Source organism: Etheostoma spectabile, chromosome 22 (genome assembly GCF_008692095.1).
Source record: "Etheostoma spectabile isolate EspeVRDwgs_2016 chromosome 22, UIUC_Espe_1.0, whole genome shotgun sequence".
Classification (NCBI taxonomy): Eukaryota; Metazoa; Chordata; class Actinopteri; order Perciformes; family Percidae; genus Etheostoma; species Etheostoma spectabile.
In genome coordinates, this window is record NC_045754.1 from 13,078,262 (window position 1) to 13,085,045 (window position 6,784).

The 6,784-nt window shown below is 40.1% G+C and overlaps 1 protein-coding gene and 1 long non-coding RNA gene across 10 annotated transcripts in view; one reads left to right on the forward strand and one right to left on the reverse strand.

Annotated features, from left to right (window-relative positions):
• The window catches only part of LOC116672590 (uncharacterized), a 17,327-nt gene extending 11,665 nt beyond the window's left edge, over positions 1-5,662 (forward strand). Inside the window, exon 3 of the long non-coding RNA XR_004327593.1 lies at positions 5,442-5,662. This is a non-coding gene — a long non-coding RNA (uncharacterized LOC116672590). The remainder of the gene's footprint in view (positions 1-5,441) is intronic.
• arfgef1 (ADP-ribosylation factor guanine nucleotide-exchange factor 1 (brefeldin A-inhibited)) overlaps positions 1-6,784 on the reverse strand; it is a 54,843-nt gene that overhangs the window by 46,318 nt on the left and 1,741 nt on the right. The gene's annotated exons all lie outside the window — the stretch shown is intronic.

Below are 6,784 nucleotides of genomic sequence, written 5' to 3' on the forward strand. Positions count from 1 at the left end.
GCATCCGCACAGACCACTGCGCTATCTGGATGCCCAAAACACCTTTTAAGTTTCAAGCGGTCAACTGACGCCTGGGAGCTGGCATTCCTAGGAGATGCACTGTCAACTCCCGTAGTGTGCTACTGCCTAAAGGACGAGATGTCCAGACTTAAAAACGCTTACTGCAACTGGTAGTTCTGTAACCTACGCACACCGTACTGTATATTACCAAGTGATCAGAAATATGGAGTGATGTACAGAGCCTCAAAGTAAGGCAGGACATGCTAACACAACAGATGGGCGTAAGCAGCGGCTAACAACTTGAGGAATTGAAGTTATATTATAAACTAGCTAATGTTCCATCCCATACAGATATTGCACTAATGAAATTACTAGTATGACTGTCAGTCAAAACCAAAAATTCATGCCCGCTGGAGGGATCCATTTAGGATTGGGCATCAAGAACCGGTTCTAACTTGCAATTGTTAAAAATTACCATTAACTGTAACATTGCCTCCTTAACTCATGCCTTTTCCTCCTCCATCTCCCTCAGTAAGTGTGATGTGTTATTTGCTTGGTACAAACCAAGTGCATGGACAATAACAGATAATAGGTCAACACAAGATAGATAATACAGATAAATACAAGCAACAGAAGTTGAAACAGAAAGGGAGGAGGAAGAGAGAAATGAGAGGGTTTCTCTTCATACATCTCATCTGTTTGTGGTATAATTAATTTATCACCTGTCCCGGGACAGGAGGCATCAGTGGAGAGAAATAATATATTATGTATGGATGTATCAGTGGGAAAAAAAAAGGAAAGGAGAAAAAAAAAGAAGAAGAAAATGTTGAGATGTCCTTCTAAATTCTAAACTGGCTTGTCCGTATAGATAAAAGAATTATTTATGTTTTCAGAGCAAACACTGGCCCTGCCATGTTGACTACTCCACTGCTCATTATCTGAAAAGCAGTCAACCTTTGGGGTTACAAGCTGATTACGTGTCTGCAAGTAGTCTGAAGGGGAGACAAGAGACAGAAACCAAGCACATCTTCTCATCCTTCCTTATGTCTCCCTTACCTTCAGGGAAATGTAGCAGTAGACTTGATTGTAGAACAATTTATCGCAACACATTTACTATACTTTAACACATACAGCACATTCAAAATCCTGGTAAGACCTCTTGCCCTTTGGACTGAGAACTTGCAATGGGCTTTCATCAATACATTCTCTGATTTTAATAAGCAATGGAATAATAATGAAGGCAAATAATCGTCAGCTGCAGCCCTACAACACGCTAGAAGGGGAAATGCTGCCACAAAGCATGTCTGCTTTTCCAATAGAGTTTAGTCGGTCTAGTACTGTCTCCCACTTGTTTGTAGCTCCACTTTGGCAGAAGGATCTTTTAAACTGCACACATACATGGACATATATCTGATTCCAAGTCAAACAGTGAGAGCTGCCGTCTCTTCCCTTGTTAACACTTTCCCATCCCCAGTAATGCCTGCCAGTTTCATCAGCAGGTTGACTAGTTGGCCTCTGCTCCAGTGGAAATAAGAATGAAACTGCCTGATTTTAACTTCTGTGTTGATACACTTCTGTCAGGAATATGAAGGATGCTGATAAAAAAAGGTTTTCGGGTACACAAATCAGGAAAGCTTTTATTACTCATTCGAGGCTTGCCTTGACATCAGCTCTCAGCTCCTGCACTTCATATTTTTGGAAAGGCTTTGTGGGTCTTTCGGGAGTCTCGGTAAAAACATTAACGAACAAACAGAATCATTTATAGCCTGGTGCTTATCATGGGTGAGCATGTGGTGACTATTGTGCAGCTTATTGTGGAGGAGCATGTGTTCGCCATCCTAATGATCAGAGGTACAGTTGTCCCATTGGGTTCCCTGCCAGGTTTGCAAACTCGAGAGAAAAGGTGGCCAGTGAATGCAGTGGCCTTGAATTTGGTGCAAAAGAGCACTCCTTTTGATTTAGTCTGTGTTTACAAATTATTAAAGGTTCTTTTGACCTTGGATAGGAAATTGTTTTGCCACAGTTGTTCCACAAATACAGTGGCATTAGTTGAACCATATTTCGGTCTAAGTTAAATCTTACAGTGAAGCAAACATCCCATGTATGTGCAGGAAACACTTCTTAATCATAAAAAAGTCCATTGCGAGTAGGGATGTTAACAATTAATTGATAATGATTTCTAAGCCTTTGATAATAAGATGATAAGATCATAATGTGGCAGAGGATCAATTAAGGAAATTGCCTAAAATCTGCATCTCTTTCATTGCATTATTTACAAAAACAACTGAATCACATGTGTCTCTAAGAAGGAACACTATTCTTCAGATCTTCTGAAGTGATCAAACTAATCAACATATTATCTTCTTACTCAGAATTGTTCTCATTTTTTTAAAGGATTTCTTAGAAAAGTTTCAATAACAAAATGCCCAACAACATCACCAACTTTCATCAGCACCAGATATAACACTTTAAAGAAGAAAAGGTTCATGTCGATGAAGAGGAGGAGAGGGGGACTAATGAACAGAGGTGGGTAGAGTAGCCAAAAATTGTACTCAAGTAAAAGTACTGTTACTTCAGACAATATGACTCAAGTAAAAGTAAAGAGTCGTCCAAATAATTCTTGAGTAAAGAAAAAGTGCTTGATGAAAAAACTACTCAAGTAGTGAGTAACTGTGAGTAACGTCTATTTATTCTTACCACCAGCATCAATCAGACAGACAAAATACAAAATAATCATCTTTAAGGCAATTATAGTTCATCCAATCAATAAAATAAATTAAAATTAATTTATTAATTACAAAACAGTTGAAGTGAAGAGACTTGTAACATCAAATTTGGATGGATACTGCATGTGTTAACCATACTGTATGATATATATATATATATATATATATATATATATATATATACTGTGTGTGGTGACCTAAAAGACAAACCTCCACTGATCCACGCAAAAACTAAAACTACCGCTCGTTTCCTCAGGTTAGATGTTGAGTTGTTGAACGCTACATGTCTGTTTGTTTTGGTCGACACAGAAGATGCCGCATAATGTAGCTGCTGTTTCGCACTTTCCTAAAAGATAACCTGCTTTCACTATGAGGCCGGGGGGGGGGGGGTCCTCCTGGTCTGCGTTGCCCTGGCGACGTTTGATTCTGACGTCTTTGCTTTGCTACGACTGTAAAGCTAACCTCTTCATATGTCTATGGCCATCCCGCTGCTGAAACGAGTACGGTCACGTGACTGCACAACGGCGTGTGATTGGTTAAGCACAGTCACGCGGTAGAGCCTTCAGCGGAAGACTCTCTCTCTCTCTGTCAAAATAAAACATTAAAATGAGGTTTGAGGTACGCTGGGGTAAAAACAATGAAGCGTAGTAACGAGTAACAAGTTCATTGTAGCCTGATGTAGCGGAGTAAGAGTACAGCTTCTTCTTCACTAATCTACTCAAGTAAAAGTAAAAGTATAGTGATTTAAAACTACTCCTATAAGTACAATTTTTTCAAAAACTTACTCAAGTAAATGTAACGGAGTAAATGTAACTCGTTACTACCCACCTCTGCTAATGAATAAATTAAAGTTAACAAACACTACCATTATAGCATGGCAAGGGGCAGTGAACCATGTCAATATAGCTACTAGCTCCTGGTTTATTGTCATTTTGTTTCTCATATCCACCCCATCTCGCAAAGCAACAAAGTTGACAAGCCAATTGACAATGATAAGGTGTGTTTGCTCGCAACACAACTTTCTGGAATAAAATTCACACACTGCTTACACAAAACCAAAGGCAGGCTTTTCCCAGCAAATAATTACAGAGAAACCAACTGTACCGTACCCACCCAGCGGGAAACTGCTGAAGTAAACGTTAGGGAAAAAAATTAAGAATTTAGAAAGCAATGAGAGACGGGGGGTTTTCTCAAGTGTTGGTGGCTCAAACCAGAAACAAAATACTACTGAATAATGGATTTCGTCAGAGGGCAATAAAGATGAATCCAATGGGATGTCCATACTGCTCTGTCTGCTCGATGTGTTAGTAGGTAAATTGTTTGTAACATGTTCATTTTGTCCACACTACAATGTATTGACCTACATTTCGGCTACATCTACAGAGTAAATAATGTATCTTGAGTGATCTGTGACAAAAAGGAAATAAAGTGAGTACACAGTTTCAGACATAATGGAGTTCTCTTTCCAGTGACTGCCTCCAAAACCAGGACAGAATACACATCAGCATGGAACAAAAATTGAAAAATCAAGAATGCATCTGCAACAGGTTTCCATGTTGCTGTATCCTATGTGCAAACACTAAGATGGTACGCCCTAAGGGGAGAAAAAATGAGCAATGTGTGGACTCACTCCTCTTAGCGTGGTAGCTCATACAGAGTCCCCTGCTTTAGCTTGTCACATTCACAGTATGACTGTTTTGCAACAGCAGTGAAGCTGCATGGACATCTTAAGTCAGAGAGGACATTGAGTTGGGTTCAAAAACAATAAGAGCATCTACAAAGCCAGTATAATGTGAAGCTTGCAATGCGTGACAGCAAATGGACCAGAGCTTCTATGTTCACTTCCTGGCAGGTACAGCCTGAGGGCCTTTGATATTTTGAGTTTACTGTTGGACTTACCCTCTGTCTGTCTCTTGCTGTCTGACAGCTCTTCTCAAAGAAGCTGTCGGTGCGATCCAAAGATAATAAGAGCCTACACACATACAGTTTAGCGAGGGAGAAATTGAGATGGTGTTCTTTTTGGGAAACTGCTGAGTGACATTTTGATAATCCAAGAGAAAGGTCAGTTTGGGAGGGAGGAGGGTGGACTTTCTGGCAAAGGTAGCCTAGCCGGAGCCTTTTTCCTCATTCCTATGCATTAAAACCAAACAGTGATAAACAATTCATGAGTGTATATGCCAAATATGATTAAACAGTTATGAAAAGCTGAATAAAATATACTATATTGTGTTATACAAGCAAGAATTCAAACAATACCTAGTTTTGCACTGTGAATAACAGGAGAACTTCCAGTGACAGCAAAGAGGAGACTCTGGCACAGACACTCTCTGATATGTCTCAGAGCCCCAAGAGCTGGAGGGGATTACGTAAGTCACTCAGTATACTAGGTCAACCAGTTGTTTTTATATGAACTTCTACTGTACCACTGCTACGCTCATTACAGATATCATTTCATGGATTTTTAGTGGATGTCTGAGCCTCAGTGTGAAGTTAAAATCAGCATAGTTAATTATGATGAGATATTGCCCTTTTTCATTTTTTCACTGTTCTTTTGGACAGTGTTTATGGTTTTTTCTCAATATTGTTCTTTCATTTTCTGACCTGAGGAGACCCACAAACCTTGACTGTGTGACTGACTAACACTGCTTTTTAAAAGAGAAAGTATACCCTTAAACAGAATTCTGTTGAGTGGTGACTATTAGTTAGTGGCATAAGCCTCTTTCCAACCAGGTAGTTACAGGAACGTAGTTAAAGGAACAGTCCACTTCTAAACAGTTCTACTACCTACTCTCCCCCAAAACCGGTTTACCATTTGCATTCACACTGGCCAAGTGGCCACAGGAACTGATCTTTTGTTATTATAACACAGCCATCTAACCATCACTATGCGGAAAGGGAAAAGACCCTGCCCTGAAGTAGGAGCTGAAAGAGTTAAAGTGTCCAGAGGAACTTAATAATCCCCAAATTGGTCCAGTTGGAACACAAGAAAAAAAGGGTTCTAGGAACTGCAAAAATCCCTCCGGTCAGAAAGCGGCTATTGAGACAGAATGTAGTGGTGATGTCATGTGGAAAAAAAATATAGTGCTGCTTCATAAACAGTGAATTACTGATAGGATGCTATATAACAGTCAGCAACCATGATGGGTTTTTATTGGATTGTGAATGTTTTCTGACTCAAAACCTACATTTCAATAAAACCCATTGGGTGACTAATTCACTTACAATAGACAAAGAGTGTCGCCGGATGACATCATCAATTCAAGTCCCTATGCTCCAATTCCCAGGTAAGGGGATAATACTGACTCCAGCTAGATCACTATAGCAATTCATGGTGTATTTACCCTTTCAATAAATGCTAGTCAGATCCTCACTCTTGCAATAAAAGCTAACCTCTTGCACTCAGCACTGTTGCTCTACACACAATTAAGTGGGGACGGAATATATAATTTATGTGTAGGTGTGTTGGTTTCACAAAACATCAGAGCAAGCCTAGACAAACATGATTGGTGTATTTAGCCTTCGAGGCCATTTCAAAACCCTACAACAGCTGAATGAGTTGGTAACAGCAGCAACTGTCAGGACAGGTTGGATGCTTGGCTGCTGCACAACATGGACTCATTGTTTCTTTGGTAGTGTCATGTTACTCCCTTTGCAGGACAAACCCCAGCTTGTTCCAACTCAGAACAGTCAGGCATGAGACTCAAGGCATACGCTGTCCCTTGGCAGAGGTCTTTGCCTATCCATCCTATTCGGAAGTCATTTACTTTGCAGTCTAAAAACTGTGATATGGTATCCAGGCTTTATCAGTTCTTGGTGATATTTGGACGCTCTGCCCTTCCTATTGAGAGGATCAGTCCTTGAAGGCCCAGACCCCGCTCTCGACTGGCATAATGTATGGTCCAACATTCCAGAGGTATCTCAAAATCCAGATCAGCAGATTCACTATAATTTCATACATAGGACATATCTCACCCCCGTGAAAATGCATCACATGAAAATAATTAACAGCTCTTTATGCGCTTTCTGCCCAATTAAAGCTCAAGGTACATTTCTTCATA